The sequence below is a fragment of the Vanellus vanellus genome, assembly GCF_965231255.1.
Source record: "Vanellus vanellus genome assembly, chromosome: Z".
NCBI lineage: Eukaryota > Metazoa > Chordata > Aves > Charadriiformes > Charadriidae > Vanellus > Vanellus vanellus.
Window position 1 is genome coordinate 70097092 of NC_138908.1, and position 26045 is coordinate 70123136.

Consider the following 26045-nt stretch of genomic DNA (forward strand, 5'->3'; position numbering starts at 1 on the left):
GGAGCGAGAGAGACACACACAGGATCCTTCCCCCTCCTCCTCTTCCCCTTACCCCCCCTCCCCCGCTCGGTACCGACTCACCGTGCCCAGGCTGCCCCCTCCCCCGCCCTCCTGCACTCGCACACACGGAGGGAGCGGCGGCGGCCCCTTCGCAGCGCTGCCTCCCCCCCGGCCACCCCCCTGCTCCCCCGCGGCTCGGAGTGTGTCTCGGAACCGGTTCGGCGCGGCCCGGCCCGGCCCGGCCCGTGTTGATGTTGTGAAGCAGGCTCAGGGGGAAGGGATTTGTCTCGGCCGCTCACCCCCCGGCTCTACATGTTCGCTGCACTGAGGAGGAGACGGAAGAGGAGCCAGCCCCCCTCCCGGCCCGGATTATTGTTGTTATATTATCTCTCCTCCTCCTCCTCCTGCTCCGCGGCGGCGGCGGCGGCCCAGCGGCGGCGGCGGCTCCTCTGAGGAGGGAGGGGGGCGGATTTCTCTCCCCCTCTCTCGGATTCTCGTTGGATTCAGACGCCGATTTGCTCAGGTAATCCCCCCTCCTTGTCTCCCCTTCCCCTCCCTGCCCTCTCCACCAGCGGGCCGGGCCTCCCAGCCCAGGCGGCCCAGCACTGCCGGGAGCAGAGGGGATTAGCTGTTATCCGGGGTAGAGGGGAATAAGTGGCAACCGGAGGTGTTTATTTCACAGCCCCCCTTCCTGCTCGCTCGGGTTTGGTGGAGGAGAGTGGTTTCTCCCGGGCTGCCGGGAGGCCCAGGCCCGGTGGAGAGCGCAGGCCCGCCGGCCAGCGCCTTTACTCCAGCTCGGGGATTAGAAAGGCGAAGCGGCTTCTCAGTGACAGGCCTCAACCCGGAGAGGAGCAGCAGGAGGAGGAAACAATACAATTAGCCGCAAATGTACGCTGATCCTTTGCCATATTTACAACTTCACCAGGGCGAGGAAGGAAGGTCCCAGCGCAGACAGCCCTCTGAAGTGGGGAAGGACTAAGTGGAGGAATAGGGGAAGAGAGACAATGTAAATACCCACGAACAAAAATACCACCTCTCTTCGCTATTACCTTCTCCTTCTAACCAACTCCGTTCTGAACATTCAAAAGTTCGAATTCGTATAGTTTTATAATGTGCAGAGGTTTAATCTCTAAGTAATATAGCGATTGATTAGTGTGTTAATCACTTAGTATATTTATAGCATAAAACTAGCGCTTGTGGGATGATTGACACAACACAGACACCTGCAGACCCAGGAAATAAAGATAGGCAAGCGTATTGTATCAGGTACTCCGCACAATCTCAGTGCCTATGTGCTGTATAGGTTACAGGAATATGTACTAAATTCAAAATAAATATTATTTTGTGCTTCTAACAAACAGAAAACGTGAGAGATATCATATGTAAAGTGCTGTGTTTATGACATTTAAGGGACCACGGTGAAGATGAGATCTTACCCAAAGTACTCGAGAATCAAACATAAATTTAATTAAGTGAAAAGTCAGGAATGCTTAAAAAGTGACATCCTTTCTTGTCAGGCCATATCTCTTTGAGATCCTGAGAATGTTATTGGCTGTTTGTGTCCATGATGTTTGAATATGTAATAAGGTGTCATTTTAACAAGTCAGATGTGTTTTGTAAATGACTGTTGATTAAGTGTCAGGTCTTTATAAATAAATGGTAGGTAATTTACAGTAAAATAAATCTCGGACTTGCATGTGGTAGAGTTGAGAGTGTTACTAAAAATTGAGATAGATTTAAAACAGACACCCTGTGAACTAATAAAAATACTACTACAGAAGTTACATAATTGAGGGAAATTTTAACATACAAAGTTCCATCTTTCATATAGAAAGGAAATTCGTAAATGGCAAACAAATAGGAACATTACATAATTTGTTTATTTTTCAGCAGATTTTTTAGCTGCTCAGGCAGATCTGTTGTGATAATAAGTGGTTAATGCGTCTAATAGTGTAACTTTCTGGTGTATTGTGTTTAGAGTCTTATAATAAAACTATGCTATCATTCCTCCAAGTGCCCTGATACATGTTTAAAAGGGTGAAGTTAATATAGCTGTCACGTAGAAGGCGTGTTTTTAATGCTGTAAATCCGTGTAGTAGTCAGTAGCGTGTCCGTGATTTGTATTGGTCAGGGAGCAGTTTGAATTTTAAAAAGCCTGAAGATCCTGCTGAGCCCCAATCCCGGCCTCCCTCCCTCCCTCCCACTAATCTCCCGTTCCTGTCTTTGTGCTGCCTGGTCCTGTTAGACACTGTTTGCAACAGGGCCTCAGGCCTACGTGCGTGGAGAGGAACCATTTACACTTAGAAAAAGCAGCTTTTTAATTTTAAACTTTGTGAATTGCAGAGGGAGCCACTAGTTGTCTCTAACTGTCCCTATCAGTGTGTAGCAGCAGAATTGCTGTTTTCTTTTGGTCCGTAGTATGCGTAAAGGCCGAGTGTAACTCTGCTTTACAGGAAAGAAAGGACTGTACAGAAGTACTTGTAGTTCTTGGGTAGTTTTCATCATCAGGAAGCGACATGAGCTGTAGCGTTTCTTTTGTCGACTGTTTCAAACAGCTCTCATTTTAACAAAAATGGGTTTGTTAAGCTAACAGTTGTGAACATCTCACACTTGTTTTTCATTTAAGGAGGTTTGCTTTAAATATTCCAGATATGAGCAGGAAATGAGCTACTGTAGTTATGTAGTTCCTGTCAAGTTTATCTTGCCAGTGTTTTGTTTACGGTGCCTTTTATTTTACTTTTTTTTTTTTTCATTTATTTTTTTAATCAGAAAGCATGCAGTTTTCTGGTATGAAAAACAGGCGTGTTTGTAGAGGGAAATTTAAGATGCTGTCTAATTGTGATTTGTAATGAGTTTTTTGGTTTTGTTCTTCTGAGCCATATATGATTAATCCTGAATTGGTTGCTCTATCACAGTTCATGTAGCTGTAAATTTCTTTATCTCAGAAAAATATATAGAGAAATATTTAATGTGGAAATCTTTATAAGGTGTATTTTTTAGCATGTTTAAGAGAGTGTGCGTGTGACTGAAGGACTATGTCACTTTGATACTACCTTTTCCCTGATGTTAGGAGTTTATACTGGTCTGCTGTTTACCACAACAGCTAGCTGTTTAAGTAGGATGTACTTATTTTATTCCTGTTACAGAAATACAACATTAGTTATTCTGAAGATATTAGCTGTAACAATTATTTTAATTGAAAGAGGAAAATACTTTCTTCTTGTTATCTTTTATTTTGTACTTTTGACTACCTTGTACATTTTGGATTTGTTTCCTTTGTACAGGTTTTTTCTTTTTTTTCCCCTCTCAACTTCTTGAATGTTTTACCTGAAGTTATTTCAACAAAAAAAATCTTTCCCTGAAGTCTTTTAAAGCTGTTTTTATACTTTTTAAAAATAAAGACATAGGAACAGACATACCAGTAAAATAATTAATTTTTAACATTTGAAATGTTTAAATTTTGATTTAGGAAAAACAATAGGCTCAGAGAAGCAAAGTTATATCACTAGAACCCTTTGCAGATCCCTGTTCTATGTAGGAGTACAGATACCCCTGTACAGCCTTCCTGCATGTTTGAAACTCCATGTACATTAATGTTCACATGACACTTATTGCAGAATCAAAGCAATAGATAGTAATTTCCTTGGGATAGAACCATGGTGTTTTTTGTTGTGTTTGTGTGATGATTAAGGTAATGCTGCCTTAATCCTAAATGTTTCCTGTATATATTCTTCTACATTATAAATAAACTAAATTTTGAAGGATGCTAGATGAAAACACAGTCAAAGTGTGAATTGATTTGAGCCAGGGATTGGTATAACAGGTTTCCTATAGCAAATTTCTGTGTATTCAGCAGCAAGTGTGATACTTTCATGTGTATATTGTAGTACAAAGTATTAAAGTCATGATACTGAATTTATATTAACATGTCATAAATGTTGCACAAGAAATGTAAAGTAGCAGATAATTGCTGTAACTAGAAAGAAATAATATACTTATATTCTGAATATCTAGACCTAGGAAAGAAATTAAGTCTTCAAATTCAGAAATTTGTGCTTTCTAGAAATTATTCTAGAGAAACGTGTAATATTTGTGAATGTGGACAGCAATTGACAACAATTATAAGCATACTTAATTGGAAAAATATGAGTAGAGATAGCTTTAGAATTTAGTGTCTAGTAGGTATGAGGTGGGTCATCCAGTGTTAGGGTAGCTATTTAGTGGCACAAAATAAATGATGAGAAATATGTAACACTAAAAAAAATGGCCATTTCAATATGATGCTGCTCATTTTCAGTGTTGCTTTTCATATGCTTTATTGGGTTATCTTAGGTTAGGTTAGCTTCTGATTTTGAATCATCAGCAGTAACAAACACTCAGTTGCACAGATATACTTACAAGGAAATGCTTGAAATTGGTGATACCTGTGTGTTATTTCTAAAAACTCTGTAGAATAATGATCCTTTTTAATAATTGAAACAGGAAGTCCTTTTGAAATGACAGTTGTTAAAGGCTTGTATTCTACAAACCTTTAATGTAATTCAACTATATTTGTGTTTTTATTTTCTCAGTCTTACAAGCATACTTCTTAGTAGTTCATGCTGACCCCCAAAGTACATGTGAGAGAAGTGCTTTATCTTGACATCTGCTGCACCCCAGGAGTGAGGAGATTGTGTTTGAGGAGATTGTGCAGGACCTATGATTTGTGTCTCACTTCCTGTCCCTACTGTTTGCTATGGAAAATCTCACTAGCAAAAGGGAGGGGAAAAAGGATTTTGGCCCAAATGTATGTAGAAACTAAAAGGAATTCCAGTCAAATTGAACGTGATTGTTGATACTGTACTTGAAGGTGACTACTTGGTTAACACAAATAACTTCAAAAACCCATAAACACTGAAGACCATTTTTCATGTTAAAGTCAGAAGAAATTCTATAAAAGTTCATTTTTATGGCCTTTGGTGTTTGTATCAGTTGATTTTAAGTGTGTTTTTAATCAGAGATCTCAAAATTCTTTATATGGCTAGTTATTTTAATTTTTCAGATTACTACTGTGGTTTGATTTGAAGCATTTTTTTTGTAGCAGTGTGTATGTGTAGACATGCAATGCATTTTAGAGGAACAGTGTCAAAAAATGCTAGGCTGCAAAGTAAGGGACTCAGATAAAGAAACAGCAGACTAAGATTACAGAGACAAACACAATCCAGCCCCCTTCTCCATATGCTGGGCCTTTAGCTTCATTATTATATTCCCCCATTCCCTTGCACCCCAATTCAATGCCTCATAGAGTGCATGGGAAATGCCAGCTGACTGCTATACTGTTATAACCTAGTTTATATATTAGTTTTTCTTTGTCATTCAGTGTGCAATCTGCTGCCTTATTATGTGCTGTATACAGCCAAATCGTCCATGAATGCTGGAGTATTTTAATCTGTTAATTTATAGGAATTATCTCAAAATAAATATCTGTGCTTCACAATCATTAGAGAACTTTTTTTTGAACATCTGTAAAATATTATTTCCATTTTACAGATGGAAGACTGAAATTGAATCAAAATAGTTTTAAAAGTGCTTATAAATCTTGTGTAATTTGATATGCTTTAGTCTTTAGATTTTTAGTTACTTTACAGCACTTAGTAAGTTCATGACATTGTTTTCTTTGACTTTCTTTGTGGTTGTGCGTGCACTGCATTTCAACATATCAGGCTCATTGTTTCTCATGCTGTATCCCTAAGAAATATAGAATGGGTTTTTGCTGATGACCTTAAACATCTACTGGGTTTCAGTTGTCTTCATCATGCCAACAGCTGGAAAAGAATACACTTCCTGTCCTGAAAAATTGAAAAAAAAAAAAAAAAAAATTAGCCTCCATATTGTGAAGAAACCAAAATCTCTTAATCAGGAGAAACAGAGACAACAACTAGATAATAACCCAAATCCCGCAAGTAATTAAATGGCTTGGCTGCAATATTGGAGACAGAGATTGAAAATGTTACTCTGTTAACTTCCAGCAGGAACTAGCAACCCTGGAGGGTATCCTGAGCATTGGTTATTGACTGTTAAGGATAAAACTCTGCCTCTTAAACTGATAATTGTTGCAGTTGATGTAACTTGGTTGAACAGAAACCTCTGCAGCCTAGTGGTCAGACCATTTTATTGCAATGTCAGTCTGTTGTCCAGCTGCTATATATGCCTCTGTTAGGAAAGCAAGACTGTTCTGAAGCAATGTGTGTTCCTAGCTAGAACATTGCTTTTGGGATGTAGGGAGTCCAGGTTCAAATGCCTAGTCTGTATCGGGCAGAGAAGTTCTTCAGCTTTTTTCTCCTCACATGGCTTTTAATGTCTATATGGCATGTCCCAGAGGCTGTGAGTCTATTATGGAACAGGTAGAATAAGTAGTGCTCGGTCTTTTCTTTTTTCCTTTTTTTTTCTTTCTATCTTTACTTGTAGAGAGCCCTCATCAGAAGCTAGGTACAGCAGCTGCCTTAGCACCTGTAGAAAAAATAATCTGTAACCTGCTTTTTTGTAGTCTAAAAGCTGGGAAAATTTTCATAAGACTCTAATGAGACTGTGGTGAGAACTCATGGGGAGTGTTTTGTGGAGATCTAAAACTTGTTTAGCTTCAATATTTAATTTTTTTTTCCTGAAGGGAAAAAGAAAAATCTGCCTGATTATTTATATATTAAATTTTTAGTTGAAACTAAGGAGATATGATTGCTTTTTACTGCATGGATGCTAGGTTTTCCTTTTTTCTTTCTTTTTTTTTCTTTTTTAAGTAATGGCAAGTGGATTTTCTTCTACTGGCATGCTTAGTGATGATTGGTTCTTTCTGACGGTTTCCTTAAAAACTCATGTTGAGGCATAACCTGTAACACAGAAAAACTTCAATGTATCCTATTAAAATTTGGCAGTTACAAGGAATCAAACATTGCTTAACAGGGTTACTAGTCGACTTTAAGAATGCATGTGGCTCCCTGCTTGTTTGGTATAGGTAGGACTGGTAGTGACTCCTCTCAGTTTCCTGACACTTCATGTTTAAAAGCACTGATTTTACTTCTGTCTTTGCTAAACTTCAGTCATTTGAGTCAAAATCTTCCATACTAAGTGTCTGCCCTTTATTGATTGATTCTTTTAATAAAGCTTAAAGCCAAAATAGTTCACTGGCTCCTAGGGGTCATGCTAGAGGAAAAAAAAAAAAAAAATTTCTGGCCTTTTCTTCAAGTAACTGGAACACCCCCATTCTTTGAGAAAGGAATTTAAAATTTGAGAGTGAGGTGACTTTTTGCATTAGGGATGTGCATTTTGTTGCCATTTAAAAACCTGTCAAAAAATTGGGCAAGTTATTAGCGTCTGAAAAATTAGCTGACTTCTGTGATTGTAGGCATTAGTGTTGAAAAATTTTGTATGCACAGTAGAGCCTCGTAAGTACGGCTCTGTGCAGTGAGATGTGGTACAGACTCTTGGTTTTCCTGTGTCCATTCTCTGCTTATCCACAGTGCTGATTTGTTTGAATGTGGAAAAGACAAGAGCTGGGGTTGCAGGTGGCTGGAAGGGTGAACACATGGAGGAGAAGAGTAGTGGACTGGAACTGAACTCACACAGGATGGGGAGGGAATTGGAGTGTGAAGGGCAGGAATTTGGAGGAGGGTAGGAGCTCGGAGTTCCTAAGGAAGTAATGACTGAATGGTGAGGACTGGGTAAAGGAGCTGGTGGGGCAGGTGCAAGTGTCCTTAGTAAAGATACAGGAAGAGCTGTGAAACAGCCTTAGCAAGAAGCTGAGACAGAAGGATACTTTGGATTTGGGTGTATAGTCAAGGGAAGCAATTCAGGGATGGGAATGGGTGTGAAGTATGTACTGAGAGGGGCCAGAGAGGGGAAGAAGAACAAATTGCCTGAGAAGCCAGAAGTACAAAACAATGATTCTTTGCCCAGCCAATCCTTATTTCACACCCAGGAATTAATTGTTTGAATTGTCCTTTTTTTTTTTTTTTTTTTTTTTTTTAAATGAGGAAATCACATAGTTTAAAAAAAAAAAAAGCTCAGAAATGTGGAGTACTGCTTGTAAGAGCAAACGACAGGGAATTTTGTAGTTCACATTACCTGAGTAGTCTGCAGTTGTCATCTTTGTGAATGCATTGTGGTAGTCATTAAGCCGGTCATCACTTTTTTTTTCTTACAACAGGTTGCCTGTTTCCCTGACTGTATGAAATGAATATAGCTTCCTTAATGGACTTGTTTGTTTGTTTTTTTAAAAACTCAACAGGTTAAATTAACATATCCTAGGATTGGCCTTAGATATTGTAGATTCTCCCTTGGGGAAAGGGATAGACTGTTGAGATTGCTTGCAGTCCTGTCTTTTATGATTAAGTATTTTGATTTCTCTTTGGTGTTCAGTATGTAGTCCTTTGCCTTAATCACATCACATCATTAAGCCCTGCTCCAGAGATAGAATTCTTAATTTCCTCATGGGCTTTTCTGTGACATGTATTGTAATATTGGAAAGCTTCACAAATACTTATTTTTCAAATGTTTTTGAGGAGAGTATGTAATCATGGAAGTTGGGAACTGAGATGCAAAAGTTGGTCTTTATAACTTTGGAACTCTAACTGGAACAACTGTAGGACCTGACTTTTAAATTAACTTTATTTTTTTTTTGTATCATAATACGTGTGTGTTAATATTAGAACAGATTTTGTTAATTTTGGTTACAAATATGACTAATCTGTGCCTCTTCAAATTAGGCTTCAGAGCATGCAGCAAAAAAAAGAACACAGAAATATTTACCATTAGTAATAGAAATAGAATGAGATTCCCAAGAGTGGCATTTTTCTGTTTCCGGCTGTCTGATCTGCGGCCTCTTTCCCTTCATACTTCTCTTTCATTTTTACTTGAAGTTGGAGAGTCATGTATACAACAGACCTTACAGCCTTATGAATAGCCTCTGATTCATTTCCAGATCAGATCCCTCCTGTAAACTGAATGAAGATTGGGCCCAGAAGTGGGAGGGGAATGTTACACAATTATCTAATCCAACAACTGTGGTGTTCTGTTTTCAAGGGGTTTTTGAAGTAAGATCTTCAGCATTTTTAATGACATGATGTTAATGTACAGAAATGCATTTAGTATAATATTTTTTTAAGTGTTGCCTTGTAAACCAGCTGTCACAGTGCAGTAAGTAAGATTTTTAATCTTGACTTCTACATCATAAACAGGAATTGGAGTCAGACCAAAAAAGGACTTGATTTTGTGATACCGCTGTTGAACAGGCCAGCCCCTGAGTGTCAATCAAAAGTTTGAGATGTGTAGTCATGCAAATTGGAACTCACAGCTCCTGTGGTGCTGAGTAAGATATCCATATTGGTTACTAAATAGAAAATATTGGAGAGAATTTTACCTCCTAAAAAAGAGTTTAAGTCTATTTATTTGATAATCATGTTTTCTCTTTCAGGCTTTTTGCCTGTTCTAATTAATTTTCTTTGCACTGTGATGTAGTACTACTTCGACAAGAGGAGAAGGGAATGCTCGCTACCCCAGAAAATCTTAGAGCCAGTCAAAGACTGTAATGGATAGTGACAAATCCATGTTTGAACATCGCGCTACTGAGGGGGAGTTTAGAGTCTGTGTGTCTGATATCTTGGCAAGTGGTCTTCCTCTGTCCTTCCAAGATTTTGAGCGGAGGGCTGTAGGCAGTGGCTAGTACGCAGTGCAAAGTGGTCAGTTTTGTGTGTTAGGTATGTTCAAAGCACATGTATGACTGGACTTTCCTACTCAAGATCTTGCCCAAGCTTAGGTGTAAAACAGGTGTTGAGCTGCTTAGTTCTGCAAAATAGTGGCAGTTCTGACATACAGGGAACCAAAGCTGTAGGTGAACTTTCTTGGTGATAATTTAAGTGACTAATGGCTTAGAGAGTTGTGGGAACACACTATGCACTCCAGGGTCACTATTATAAAAGATATTTAGAGTTATGGTTCTGCATATTTACTCACTGGAGTAATTCCCTCTGGTTCTATCTAGCATGATGTAAAGTTTAGTCATGTTTTTTACAGAAATAGATAATTTATTTTTACTGCGGAAAATATTAAAATATCTGAGTAATTGCAATAAAAAATTGTATAGTTTAAAAAGTGTTTTGTCTGTAATTCTCTAAATAAAATTAAATGAACAAGCCATCATAATACTGGAAGGTAAACGTTCTCAGTTTTCACATCACACTGTAATCTTAGCCTGCAACCTGGAGAAAGAATAATGAAAGCTACTTATTTTATTTAGTGCCATGTTAAATGATTATATTGCATTAGTAGACTTCAGAGTAGGAATTCTCTTTTTCTGTAAATTTCTGTGTTTATTCTTGACAAATCCTTTTTCTGGTCTGAAAGTAGACATATGATGACATGGGATTAAGCGAATTCTTACTCACATCTTGATAAATAATTAGCTAACAAAGTTTTATAAAAAGCTCTGTAGATGGACTTCTGAGGATTCAACATAACTTGTTAAGTCCTGATAATTGGAAGTTAAGTGCGTGCTCAGCTATCGTGAATGTGCAATTGTGTTTGTGTAGCCTGTGGCAATTGCACATAACTTGATTTAATTTAACCCTGTTTCATTGCTGGCTAAGGGAGGTTGAATTAGTTTGCATTTTTCATGGTTAAGTTTATATGCACAGTTATTGAAAGTCAGCTGATGCACAGTAACTTGAGAGTTTGGGATAATCAGCTTGCCCAAATGTGGCTGACACTCCATGTAACCCTATGTGAATTTTTGGAGAGAACAGTATTTGTCTGAAACAGAACTGTTGAAGATCTCCTACCTGCATCTGTTTACTCACACAGGTGTAAATTTGAATAAGTGTTTTGGGAAGGACAGTAAAAATGGCTGAAATATCTCATTGCAAAATACACTAATTTTCAAATCTTCTTAGAAGATGTTATAAAGCTTGTTATAGATGTAAGCAGATAAGTATTTTAAACAAGAGCAGAGAAGCTTCATCAGTTTTATGATGATGAAGCTTACATGCTTACGCTATTTTGTAATGATAACCAAATGAAAATTAAAAGATAAGCGTACTTTAATTATAAAGGTGACCCTATAGAAATAGCCTCAGTTACCGAAGACATTAAATTTGCTGTACAGAACTTAGAGGTTTTATTAGTAAAATAATAACGTTGATAAAAAGAATTCAGTTGTTTCATGTGCATGATTATGATGAATAAATATTCTGTAAATCAGGTTACATACAGGTGTCATTAATGGAGTTGTGTGTCAAATAATGCTTTAAATTATACTGCAGCAAATGGATTGCCTTCAGTGGGTTTACACAGGTATAATGACTTGAAATTGACAGATATCAACATATTTGCTTCCTGAAGTAAGTTAGAATTTCAATTGGACTTTAAATAGCTTGGACTTTAAATAGTTTAGTCCCTAAAAGTTAGGGTATTCAGATACTGTAAAATATTTATTTACTGAACTCAATTATTTTAGTAGTAAATAGTCTTGGTGCACACAAGACTATTTAAGAAACATTTTTGGTTTTCTTTAAATAATATATAATAATTTTGTAGATTAGATTTACCCCATTAAGGCCAACAGTAGCTTTAATGATTCTGTTGTAGTTACTTAGTATTGTTCTGTGGTTAATTTGGGTTTTCTCATAATAATTGTTAAGCATTGTACGGATCTTTGTAAGTTAGAGATTTGTATTTTGGGGGCAGGGGGCGGGTGTGCGTTGTGGCCTGGAGTGCTAATTGCTAAGATGTAGTATGCTCCCACTTGTTGTGATTTCTTTACAATAACTTTCTGAATTGTGAACATAGTTTAATTAATTCAACACTCATGTAGCTTACTAACATATTCATCAGTGGTACGTTAATGTAGATGTTAATTAGCTTCAGATAACTTGAAAGATTTTTTTTGTGATCACCTGTGTAAAATGCTTATGTATATGATCGGGTGATAACTCAGATACTTGTCCACTGAAAAGCACGTAGTTGTATTTGAAAATTTGCCTTAAAATATTTCGGAAATAAGAAATACCTACTTGACAGTGTCTTAGAAGATCTAGAAGAGGATGTTTGCTCTGAGTAAACAGTAGGAATAATTAGCAGTGGGGGGAGCTCAAGTTCCTTGTAATATGAACCAGGAAAAAACAAATGTAAATGAATATTGGATTATTTGAGGTAGCAGTTTAGTACTATGTCGAATACTACTGTCAGTATAAATTTTTGTCTTGGGCATAAATATTATCATGTGTGCCAAAGCATGCAGACAGTAATGTCAAACATGTGGCCTGGGAAGGCCACTTGTGGTTCTGCAAGCTCTAATTTATGGTATCCCATGGCAACTGTTAAAGAGAAAAAAGGATTATGAATTGAGATGTGCCCCTGGATCATGTTCTGTGAGTTTAATGTGAAGAGTTTAAGCTATTTTTTTGTGGAGGTAAACAGCCTGTTGCCCCTGGAACAGGTCTTTTCCTTGTTGCTGCTGCTTGGCTGCTTTCCTCTCAGTGGTATGTTTTATCACAGAGGCTGGTGATAAGTTAGCAATTACACAACTGGAAAATGGGACAGAGACTCAGTAGTTTGTCGGCCTGGATGAATAGCTAGCAAAGGACAGTGTCTCTACCTCTGTAGGTGCCTCGGCATCTGATGTAAAAAGGAAAGACTGAGAACTAGCTACTCCTTATTGCTGCTTTAGTGCACGTTAGTATCCATGCAAGTTTAAGGTGGTTGAGGTTGGATCCATTTCAGCTGCTTCTGGGTTTTGTTCAAATGGCGTGTGAATGAAACTAGAAGGGTATCATGCTTCATTTTTAATGTTTCCATATTGCCAGAATATTCCCATAAAGATGTGTAGCCTCTGGGTCTCCTTTATGCTAATTTCCAGTTTGGAAAAAAAGCAAATTGATTCTATTCCTTCTACAGCAGCAAAGCTGGAGAGAACTTAGAATCTTCTCTAAAATGAGCCTGTGACTTGTGAAATAATGTATATATTTCACACTGGAAAGATTGAGCTACCTCTCTAAAAGGTGGGTATTACCACCTGCATCTCAGGGAGTTCTGCAACGATTAGGTTTTGTTTTCCCTCAGAGGTACTACCCTACAAATATATGTTTACAGCAGTGCTGTGGTTTACATCTTTGTACGCACTTGTTTTCATTCATCAGTGAATTATGATAGGCAAACAGCTATAACTATTTTTCTCTTAACAGAGTGACCTGAAATACATAGCACGCTTATTTTAGGATATTTTAAAATGTTTAGTTTTTAAGTAATTAAAAGATATAATGATGATAATCCAGTTTCATCGGGGCTTTTATGTTTTTTCAACATCGGTAAAACTCCTTGTGGCACTTCAAATATAACTTACCTGCATTTTAAAATCCATCCCCTTGCTGGAAAAAAGGAATACTTAATTGGAAATTTTGCACTTCAACAAGTTATGAAAATAAAGTGCTTAGTATGCAGTTGTGTAAATTCTATTAAAAAATTAAGCATGACTAAGTAATCCAGTCTTCAGTTTATTTACTAATTTGATTTATCTGCATGATCAATTGTGGTTGTTCAAGTATCTGTAGCATACGGGCTACAGTTCACCTTTGCCTTAGCAACAGCCTGCACAATAGTGCTGTTTGAATTCTGTAGTAGAAAGCTTTGCATTAAAGCCTCAGAGAAATCAAGGGCTATAATTATCCTTCTCTTTCACAGATCCTTAAGAAAAGGAGATGGTCATCATTTAGAGCGAAGGGCTTGGAGAATAAAGATAAGCAAAACATCTGGCATTGCATGCAGGCAAGGGTGGAAGGATTCAGTGTGTATTGTCTTGGCATGGTCCTGTGAGGACTAATATAACCTTCATGGAGCAGTTCTTGGGCCTTCTCCATATGCCCATAACGTAGTCAGCTTGGCAGTTCAGTCAGTAACTTGGAACTATGTCCTTGGCCTAAGACATGCTTCTCTTTTATTTTAGCATATCAGTTCAGAATTTCACGGGATCACGGAATTTTCAGAGTTGGAAGGGACCTCTAGAGATCATCTAGTCCAACTCCCCTGCTAAAGCAGGATTGCCCAGAGCACATTACTCAGCACTGCATCCAGGCGGGGCTTGAAAATCTCCAGGGAAGGGGACTCCACAACCTCCCTGGGCAGCCTGTGCCAGTGCTCTGTCACCCTCACCGTAATGAAGTCTTTTCTTGTGTTTGAATGGAACTTCCTATGTTCCAACTTGTGCCCGTTGCCCCTTGTCCTGTCACTGGGAACCACTGAAAAGAGCCTGGCTCCCACCCTTTAGGTACTTATAAGCATTAATAAGGTCTCCCCTCAGCCTTCTCTTCTCCATGCTAAAGAGTCCCAGCTCTCTTTAGAGATCTATTTATAGGATGCATGTGGATTTTTATTTAATTAATATCTACAACTCCTAGAAATGAAGTTCACAAATGGGAAAATGCAATTTTTGCTTGTTTCAGTCATTAATTGATGACCAACTTTGTTATATTGGAAGGTGTGACTTACTTATTTAAACAATGAAAAAATATTTGTCATATATTAATGAATAGAGAAGTAGTAGCAGTGCATTTATCATCTCTGAGATTTTTACCAGTCACTTCTTTGAAGAAATAATTTTAAGAGCATTTTTTATTTTTACTATGTAGTTTTTTTGCCATGTTTTTTATTTGTCAGCATCATTATCTCCTTGCTTTTCTAAGTGAGAACTTGTATATGTGACATAATTAGAATACGCTTTCTGGAAAGGTCACGCGAATACTTGAGTTACTGAAGTTGGAAACAGGCTTAACTAAACCAAAACAAGCTGCTGTTCTACTGAGACTTAGATTTCTGCATTTCTTTGATGTTAGTTTTAACATCCTACTTTCTTAAAAAAATGTAACCCTTTTTCATTAGTAAAAGCTTGTTCATCTCTCCCCCTTACCGCCCTCCCCCCACTTTTGAAATTGGCTGTTAAAGCACTAGCTCTTATAAGCCAGTCAAGAAGCCACATAATGAAAGACCGCTGTGGGGGTAAGGGGAAGTGTCTTTCTTGAGCTGTTTTACTTTGGAGCATTGACAGAAGAGGTTGGTTGGGAGGAGTGCGAATGACACTGTCTTTCTCTGGTTTGTGCATTATAACAGATTAGCAAATGAGAGCTTTGCAAGTGTGTGATGTGAACAAGATGGAAAGGCTTTAGTCCCTTTCTCACCTTGCAAAATATGAACAGACGTATTTTGGCTTGGGTGAGTTGGCTAAGTTGGGAGAAAACTTGATTTCTGAGGGTGCGTGTTTGCTGAATCGCAATAATTTAATCATTTGGTTTACAGTATTGTAGTGTTTGATTAAAAGTATTTGTAAATGATTTAGGAATACTGACTTTCAAAGTATGGTACTAAAATAGATCCTGAGAAATGTTTTGGCTGCTTGGAAGATGTTAACAACTTAAAAATTTCAGTATAATAGAACAGATAACGCTGCATGGATACTTTTTTTTTTAATATAATTCTTATTTCCTTGGCTTTTGGGGAAATACAAATTAGCATATATGTGTACATTGTCTTGTTTGCTCACTTGTATTTAGTTTTAGCAATAATGTGAACTAGTGTGAACTTTGTATGGTATGTTGTATAGTTTTTGATGATGCTCTACTCCAAAGCAAAATAAAACCAATGAATGGCATCTGTGATCAAATTTCTGGAAAAGTTGTGTCAGTAAAAATACTTACATTGACATTTGAAAACAACACAGTGATATTTGTGGGGGGAAAAATCAAATCGAAGTGTACTAGACCTACAATTAGATTGTAACTGAAATCTTTATTTTAGGAACGTTGTAATGGTATAAAGCTGAAATACCTTAGTTCTGTTATTATTTTAAAATAAAGTCTATTTAAATGGAAGCATTTTCTAAGCTATGTCCACTTTGACAAATGACAGTTTTCAGTGAAACGTTCTAATTTAAAAAATTCTCATTCAGTTTAATGGACAGCTGTCTGGGAGAGAGGATCTGCATAAATCCTTTCTCTCTAGCCATTAATGGTGAGGGAATTGGGATTTTCACCAGTGCCTCTCCCCTGCACTTTATTTATAGGGGTCTTATATGCTGTAATGTAATCTGAATAATGTTCTTAAACTTATGACTATCAAATGATTTCTCTTTTGTACATGTATAAGATAGTAGCTGTAAGATCTCTTCCAGATTTTGCATGTGCTTCTTGCTTTTCCTGTTATTTTCTAGATTCTATCACAATCCACTTCAGAGAGCCTTAGACGGCTTTGATCTCATGGATTATTTTAAATTTTGCTTAATAGGCATTTACTAAGAGGTTGCAGGAGATAGCTAGGACTGTTGGAGGAGGTTCAGTTGTCTTTGTGCTAATGTGGATTTTTTTGATGTTTCTTTTAGCAAACAAAATTTCTCTGTTTACCAGATACTAATTTAGAAAATACAGGGCATAGAGGGTTAAGATGTCTGTAGTTCAGTTTGTCCCCTCTCATCCATAGCCATATCTACTGTGCTTTTTGTCAGGTTCATATGACAGCTTCCCATCCTCACCACTGCTACATCTGAATTTCCTTAAGCTTAAAAAAAACCTGTATGTTCAGTGATTATATCAAGGCCAACTAGGGAAATCATGGTAGCCAATGAAGTATAACGTTATAACTGAATTTTCTAATTTCTTTTACTATAAAATTGGCAGTTTAGTTATACAAGTTTGACCGTGTAGTATTTGGGGAGCATAAAGACCATTATAACAAGCTTTTGTGGATAATGTGAAGTTAAGTTAGTGTGGGAGCTTATTAGGAGTGACCATGCTTAGTCAGGGTGCACCCTATCCGAAATTATGGAATAGTTACTTGGTTTAGTTTGTTTGTTTACCTCAACAGTAATACTTTCTCCACAATAGGTGAAGCAGGAGTTTTGGAAATTACTAAAATCAAACTAGTTTATTAAACTGGTTTATCCCAAGCTGTTGTAGTGAGAAATATTTGTTATATAGGGCCATGATCTTCTGACTCTCTGGGACTGGAAAAGTAAGAAAAATGCTTTTATTCAAAATTGATAAATAAAACCACTCTATGAAGTTGTATTTACTTTTTGTGGTAGGAATGCTCCATAACACCGCATTTTAATTTACATCAGTGAAAAGCACAGTCTCTAAGAAGAAGATTAAAAATCTGTGATAGTGCTGTTGCATGCAGTCATTACATATTGAATGAAGAGTCCATTCTGAATTATATATTTCTGCCTTCTCTTTTTTTGTGTTTGAGGTGGAAAATGTAGGGGTTTATGTAGTTTTGTTTTAAATCATGTTACTAAATAGATTGTCATATGCAAGAGTTTAACTGAGAAGAACGCTAACGGAATCTGAAATCCTCTAATAATTTTCCAGTTTCACAGTGTTTCTTCTCTTAAACCTCATTTTGACATTGCTTGTCCAGCCATGCTTGTAACTACAGATGTAAACTAAACTAAAACAGTTATTAATTTACGTACTGTTACTCGGGAAGTGTTACTGGCCAGAAATTTTTATGATGGACTTCGTAGCATTAATCTTGCCTGTGTTATCTGTCTGAGCATGTGTGTATATATAATAGAGAACCAACAAATGTATAATTTGAAAAACAATTTGAGTACCAGGCAGAAAAAAACAAAACAATTGGCAGGCAGTCCAGGTGTGACTTAAAAAAAATGTCCCTTCTGATTCCTAAAAAATAGCTTTTTGGAATATTTCATTATTTCAGTATGACGTCAGTTGCCTTTCAGCCTGTTTTTTGAAACTACAGAGGACGTGTCTTAGTGTGTTGGAAATGACTTTGTGTTTGTTTGGTTTTTCGTAAGGATTTGTGTATCCAAGTGAATGTATTAAATGACTGAGATAGATAGTATGAGACCAGACTGTAATATTAACAGTAATCACATTTCTCTGTACTTCAGGTTACCTGTGTAGTATAATTTCTTAGCTTTTCAAGTTCCTAGTTTGAAGAGCAAGTGGTAAGAAAACATGGTAAGATGATGTAGATGGTGGTATTATTATAAAAGGAAAAAACCCAAAGCTTTGCAACTGTTAAAGTTTCCAGCACCTTTTCAGCAGAGAGCATTTCTGCACTCTTTGTCTAGTCAGGTACCATACACAGCTTACTGAGCTTGTGCCTTATGACTCCTGAAATTGGATGACTGATATTAAATTGTTAAGGAATGCCTTTTTCCACCTACTTGAGAAGTCTTGGTCGCATTGTGGCAGAAATCCTGACAACTAAACAGCAAATTTTTTAAGTTAACCACTAGAATTGCAATACAGTGTTTTTGGGAAATGACATATAAACTGATATTTTTAAAGAATGTGGTCTTAAAGTCTGTTGGTTAAGCTTTGCCTTAACCATATATTTTAAATTTAACTTTGGATTTGCCATTTGCTTAGTAGGTCCGACTGAATTCCTGTGTAAGGTTATAGTTTATGCAAATTGTACTTCAATCTCCAAATCACTTGGTGGTACTCGATTGAGGTGGTCTCAAAGATTCTCTCAGTTTCTGCAGCCAAAGACTGACTTATAGTGCTTGCTCATAATTTCTCAGAAGCACTAGGTCCTGGAATATGCAGACTGAAGCTGGTACAAGTGAGGGAAATCTTTCTTAGCTGACCTAGGCAATGAAATTGCTTTTCAGAGGTGTTAAAACCACAAACAAATGTTGTAAGTTTAACAATTAACTGAAAAAAAAATATAAATGAAAAGATTTTGGATAAGAAGACTGTTTTCCTTTGTGTTGGGCATTATCTAATTTGGGATCTATTCTTAATTGAACTCTGTTGCTAGTGGAGCTGTATCTCATTCTGAGTAGTGTAAAAACTGACATCGCCTATGATTCTTACTGTTCAGGAAAGTAAAAATAGTAGAGAAAAATACTGCACCTGAAAATGTCATAGCATTAAAAATTTGAAGTACATTCAGTAACAGCAAAACACGGGAAGCAATTCTTTAAGCAGCGTTCTCCTGAGCCAATTTTTTTGCTTCTCCAATTTTGACTATCCTTGTTTTTTAAATCCTTTTCAAGTTTACTCTCGCAAAGATCTCTATGTGATCAAGGAAGTACAGAAACCATTGTGTTGCACAGGTATTGCAAAATTTCCAGTGACCTAAGCGAGTTTGTACAGGTCAGTTAATACCTCAGCAGCTTCCATCCCATACAAAAGGCTGAAGTATCCTTCTCTCATCATACGAAAGTGATGAAATACCGGTGGTACGCTGGTGATCACCCTTTTATAGATGACCTATCTTTTCCCTATGATGTGTCGTCTTAACAGTACAACAGAAATACCATGAATGTCTACATTATCGCAGAGTATAGTAACTGCATCAAATTGAGGCCAACTATTTCCTTTAGCCTTCCTCTCTACTCTATTCAGTGGACAGCCTGACCTCTGATTCAAAATTTTTTTCATGCTTTGATATTACAACGTTCAGATTGCTCGTTGTGTTCAAAATTATCCCTTTGTAATCAAGGGGAAGAAAAGCAACAAAACCAGACCATATAAGAAGTTACAGACTTTGGAAGTGCTTGTTCTCAGTAAATTTGATCATGCATTTAATTTTGTGATGTTAATTTCCAAAAAGATGGAAGGGAGAGAGAGGTGTAAGGATGATGTCATTGTACAAGCCTTATTCCTTGTTCGCAGAATTCAAGCATAAGACTTTTTTGCTAGAGGCCAGAAATAACTACTTGCAGTTTAACAGACAAGTGCCTCTCCCTGTCCACCACATCTTATATTCATCACGCATCTTTGCTTACCATGTTCTAAAACTCGGACAACTTTCTGCACCTTGACAGGCCAGTGTAAGTCTGACAGTCTGCATGACCCGTAAGTATTTCTGAGAAATATTGCTACTCAAGCCCAGGCTTTACTTGCCTCTTCATAAAAGTGCTCCTTAGTTTCTAGTATTTACTAGTGCTGTTATTTGTGAATCATAAATCATCTTGGGTCATTAAGCTTTTTGAAGAGGATTACCTGACAGTGTTGGAGGTGTTGCCAAAATATTCCTGAAGTTTCAACCAGAAGCTGTTACTGCTTTGAAGGCATGTATGAATAATTCGGAGTTGGAAGTCAGGCTATCTTTTGAATAGAATTCAAGTTAGAGAAAAGTTTGCCATTAATGTCTGAAATAGGAATCTGTAAAAAATGACCCATTTTCAGTGGACAGTGAGGATTAAATTTGAAGTATGCTGTGTATTCATTAGTGCCATCTATACAATGTTACATAATGGGTTAAATATCTACATATTATATAGATGTTTTGGACTTCAGCTGTGAGTTAATTTCAGCGAGTCTATTCAGTAGACCAAAACTTCCTTCTGATGAACTGCTAGGGATTCGTTGGCAAGTGAAACATCAGGTGGAGTTTGAGTTTGTTTGGTTCTTCACAGATCACCATTGGTAATTTTTGTACAGTATAAAAATAGAAGTTGTGATAATTTTGCTGACTTCCCAGTCTGCAGTAGTAGTAACTTGGTTAAGGTTTAGGGCTTTTTTTCTACAGTAATACCAGTGAAAATGTCCAGAGCTTGCCAGTGTTGTTACACCGCCGTGCTGCAGAACAGTGTAAGGTAAAGTTTTGTGGATTCTGCAAATCAGCATGATTGAAATCCTTCGATCACCTAAGTCTATTTGAATAGTGGATGTTATAGTGATTGTATGTTTTTATTTTGATGTGGGTATATTATATGGTGTTATTTTAAATCCAGCTTATTTTACATTGTACTAGCATGTGATTTTTGACATAGTGATGCTTATCATTATATAATTATACTGCCAGAGGTACAGGTAACGCTAGGATTGTACTAGAATAGCTGAAGGATTTATTCAGGTGTGTGGGACCAAGTAGGGTGTTTGACAGTGGAATGAACTTTGGGATATGAGTGTTTGAAGTGACCAATTTCCCCATATAGATCAAGTCTTGATAAGATTGTAGCAACAGGTGAAACAAAAAATTATGTGCTTTAGATCACCAGATAGTCTCTGTAGTACTTGGAGATGAGAAGCCTTTCATTAGAGTATTTTTCATCATTAATGATCAAATTCCCATGACCTTTCTCTGTTGTTTTTGGGTTTTCTTTTTTTTTTTCCTTTGTAGATTTTTTCCCATATATATGTCCTGTACAGATCTCAGGTTTAAATTAATGCCATATAATATTTCAGAATTTGGAAATACTGACAGACAGGACAGAATAATTCAGTGCATCTGTGCTCTCAAAGATTACACCACTTTCTCACCACTGTTTCTATTAATACTTAAGTTGAGTACACTACACTGTTGATCTCCCCTCCTGAGGGAGCAAAAGGAGCTGGATTAATCCTAGTTTTTCATGGTGTTTCTGTAGTAATAGTTTGTCTTGATCTTTGCGTGAAGCAGTGGCAACAGTGTGGAAGGAAACCTGGCTAATGAATAGAGCTGAGCGAGAAGGAAAGCAGTAGGACATAGGATAATTGAATTTGAGGAAAGATTTTTGCAAAATAGCATTTTTGAAGAATTGCTGGTAGCAACAGTAGTAGGAAAGGAGGCATATTTGATTTTGCTTTAGCAGTTAAAATACGCAGAAGGAGGCAAGGGAAATAAAGAAATGATTAGTGCCTTTTTCCTGTTTCTCAATCCAGCTCTTAATTGCATTAGAAATGTAAAATACAGATTTCTTCTTGAGTACCTGCTTTAAGAAGGAGATTAGGTCATCTCATTCTAAACCTCCTATTTGTGTACTATATTGTCCTTTCTCGTTGAAATGAATAATGAATCAGAGACAGTGCTGTGAGAGCAGTAGCTTTCAGTGATAGTAAGCCACTGAAACAGTTCAGCTGTTACATTGGACTTTATCCTGTGCATTATGTCAGCACCTTTAGTGCTACTACTTTCACTCACTACAATCAGAGCATCTCTGATTCTCAGGTTGTCCTGCATTTATTGCTCAGTATATTAATTAGTATTCCTGTTTCCTGATGCATTAATTTAGAGAAAGTCATGGAACTAACTTCTGTCAACTAATGGTGCTGCTTCTTGTTCCAGCTTTTCTGTTTATGTACACAGTACAGTAAGCTGTTTAAATTAATTTATATTGTGAATGGTCCAAATTAAAAATATATGAATAACAGTGGGGTGATTCAGACTCCTGCTTCTGTGTCTTTAATCCAAACTTAATATATGAAACACGTATTTTGATTTACCAAGCTAATGCAAAAGTAAATGAAACAGAAAGCTTCCTGATATATAAAGCATGTGTTTTCTAGGGCTAAACTTCCATTGTTAAAGTATGTCAAAGCATAATGCTTTTGTATATTGACAGAGGCATATTTGAACTTTTACTATGTACCAGTTGCAAAGCTGCGAGGAGTCACATGCAGTTACCATACCTCAGCGGATGCACCATAGCCCAAAGAAGAACCCTATGCCAGAATATTGGTGGTATGGATAGAGGAAATCTCAATGAACACAGTTCTTGTACTGAACTGAATTAAAACTCGTTCAGTGATTCATCAGGAAAATAATATTCATTTCTGGAATAAGCAGTTTTCAAAAGTGGTGGAAGAGTACCTCTTTACCTCAGCTGTGTGACTGCCTTCTGAGCCAAAAGTTGTGGTACTCTTTCAGTCTCAGGAAAGATGGGATAATTTGTGGGTACATAAAGTAGGTAAATACAGTTATGTTTACAAGTATATATAAATAGGGTATACAAGTTGTACCTTGTGTATGACAATCAGCAAGTGTTCCATGCTTTTCAATGAAAATATCATTCAAACAAGATTTCAGGGTGGAGAGCGCAAAGGAATAGTGGTGAATCTAGGAAATGTACATTGTATACAGAAGACAGAACAAAGCATTTGACTGTTAGTGTGAAAGGGGCAAATGGTAGAGGGAGCTGGCCTTATTGGCAGTGTGGAGGAGGTGGAATGCAGGGTGATGTGAGACCAAGTGTGTAAGTGATATGTAACATCAAATGTGAAAAACTGTGCAAAATCTTGTAACATTGTGGGGTAGAGATGGAAGCTGTTTGAAGATACAAGACAGAATGGTGGACTCAAAATGCCCTGAAGACAGTTGTAACAAAGAATTATGCTGTGGGCCTTGAAGAAAGTCTGTCGGAAACCAAAAGGTAAATGATGTAATCAGTTAAAAAAAAAGATACTGATAAACTGGAGTGAGTGTGACAGAGGGCCACTGAGGAGGCTGGAGCATGAGGTGTAAGGAGAATCTGAGGTAACTGGGTTTGTTTACCCTGGTGAAGAGAAAGCTAAGAGGGATTGAAATGCTGTCTTTAGCTAGCTAATGAGCATTTATATAGAAGACAAGACAAGCTTCTCTGAGGTGCATGACAAAAGAAGCAACAGCTGCTGTTGCAATTAGGGAAATACTGACTGTATTTAACAGGGAAAAAATTCACAGTGAAACTCCATCCTTGGAAGTATTCAGAACTTGACTGGGAAGGCCCTTAGTAGCCTGATATAACTTTGAAGTTGGTCCTACTTTGAACAGAGGGTTGGTCCCTCAAAGCCTAAGTAGACCTATGATTTTGTAGCAGCTTCTGTTTAGAATCATTATCTATACTTGTAGCAGCAGGACTTACTGAGGGAAAGCATTGTTGAAATACTGGGCCAGTTAGATCTTACTTGGATGACATATTCAGTGTAATCCAAGCGTGAATGTGAAGTTTCATTTAAGCACAATACTTGGAATTTGTTCTCCTGTCTGAGTTATATGGTACCTGTCATGGATTTGATGAAATGAAATATTTCAGTTAGATTAAATTGTTTATCTAAAAGGTAGCTTTTAGATGTGTTTTCAAATGTCTTTATCTAATGTACTGCATTTGCGTATCCAGTTTTTGACATTCTGTGTTTAAATGATGAAAGAAAGAGTGGGAATAGTTGTATCTTGCATAGAGGTTAATAGCAAATACAAGTTCTGAAGATGGATCTACAATTATTTTAAAATAGAGGGTTTATTAAAAAGTCATGCATGAAAAAAAAGTTTATTGTATCACTTGTGGATTTAAGGTTGCTAGCTATTGTCAGTACAAGGAAGGATGGGAATACCTGTCAGGAAAAATTTGATGACCTTGAGAGCTGCAGAAATAGAAGTAGGATGAAATTTAAGAGCCAAACATTGATACATTTAGAGATTCTTTACTAGAATTTCTGCTGTAAGCAGATGGCTTTTCAGCTGGGTATGACAGAGGAAGTGTAAGATCTGTGTATATTAATATTACTACAAAATACCTAGTCACTCATCAGTAAAATGAGACTATTACAAAGCATATGCAGTTTTTGAATCTATGAGGAGAGGTATGTCTATGTAGAGATATTAAAGTGTCAGAGTATATGCATTGAGATTGCATTGGTGCATGGTTCCTTTGTGCTCAGGAAAAAAGTAATCAGATGGTATCAAATGTAGAGGTTAGTAAGAAGGTTGGGAAAATTTATTTTATGTGAAAATTTATTTTGTAAGAGCAGTCTGAACTAACTTGTTTACATGGCTTCTGGGCTACAGCTGGCTCATGTCCGACTAGCTCGGAGTGTTTACTGAGTGGTACTGCTAATATTTCACCTATTCATGCCACAATTCCTGAGCTTTTCTTTGCTCTTGTTCCATTTCTGAGCTTGTGACCATGTTTTTTTTTGTTTGTTTATTTGTTTTTTTAAAGTGATGCTCCTGCTGTTTTATTTGTCAAATCTATAAACTGCTTGTGTTTACAGCTCCATCTTTAGGGTGGTACAAATGAGCTCTTTAAATATGCTAGAAGGGTTCACATCTGGAAAGGAGAGGAACTACAGGCAAAGATGATGCAAGAAAAAGGGAATATAAGCTGACTCTGATTAATTCCAGTCTGGAAATGGATATGAAGCTCTAAAATGCAAAGGAATGAGATACTGGAATTACCTTCCAATAAGAATGATGAAGGCAAAATGTGTAACTCATTAAGGAGTACAAGTTGATAAAATTACGAAGTGCTTGAAATACATTACGTGATAGCAACAATAAGGGTCTGGACTTCATGATCAGGGAAATCCTTATGTCTTAAGCAAGCAGTGTGATGTTTAGTAATTCTGATGTATTTAATGTGAAAAGGTAAAATCTGTAAATAATGAAAGTTAAAAGAAGCTAAAAAATTCTTTACAGGATTACTATATTTAGCCATATTCAGTTTCATGGAATTGCTATTACACCTTCAGCTCCTGATAACTTTAGACTGTACCTCTCTTTGAGAAGGAACTTTAGATCTAATTTATTCAGATCGCTTTCTAAAGTGTATTCTGAACATTATATTTTTACATTGATAGCTAAAGTTTCTGGTTGTTTTTTGTTGTTGTTGTTGTTGTTGTTGTTGTTGTTGTTTTTCCTGTTTGGAATGTAGAGTCTTTGCTAGTGCTAGAAGGTGAGATGAATTTGTCCCCCTCACTTTGCTCAGCTGGAACTTAATATTCAGATGTAAATCCATTGGAGCTAATAGGATTAAGGTTTCCACGTATCTTAAGGCAGAAATGAAACAAACGTTTATATGGCATTGAACTGTTTTCGTTGAAGGATTTGTGCAAGTATAATGCAGAACCTAAAGAAGTGGTGTGTTTGAAGGGAAGAACCTGATTTGATGTTGTGGTTGTAGCTGGGCACTTGAAAAGGCAAATCTACTTGCTTTGCATGTTACTTTGTCTTTGAAGGAGGAATACAGTAAATGTTGTTGTTGATTTGCAGTCATACTTCTATAGGAGCTATTTATTCAAGATATGAGAATGGCATTGTGCTATGTGATTCACAGTTAAGACCCTGTTAAGTTCATAATTAAGACTCTGTTTTGGAACGCTTACTTTCTAAATGCATATTGTATTACTTACTCTCTTTACCAAAACTATTTCTGTTGCTAAGGTGCATTTCTTTGTTTCAAAGGAAAAGGCTTGACACTTTCATTTGTAATCCAAAATAGTTTTAGTCTGTCTTCCTGACTTTTCAGAGGCGCCATTGTTTGTGAATGCTTTTGTGAATGACCATGTTTGATAGGTTTTAGAAATGTGTGTGGAAGG

The 26045-nt window shown here is 37.1% G+C and overlaps 1 protein-coding gene across 1 annotated transcript in view; it reads left to right on the forward strand.

Moving 5' to 3' along the window:
• Positions 1 to 263: 263 nt before the first annotated feature.
• NIPBL (NIPBL cohesin loading factor) overlaps positions 264 to 26045 on the forward strand; it is a 171435-nt gene continuing 145653 nt past the window's right edge. The window contains exon 1 of the mRNA XM_082496966.1: positions 264 to 523. The gene's annotated coding sequence lies outside the window, so the exon portion shown is untranslated. The remainder of the gene's footprint in view (positions 524 to 26045) is intronic.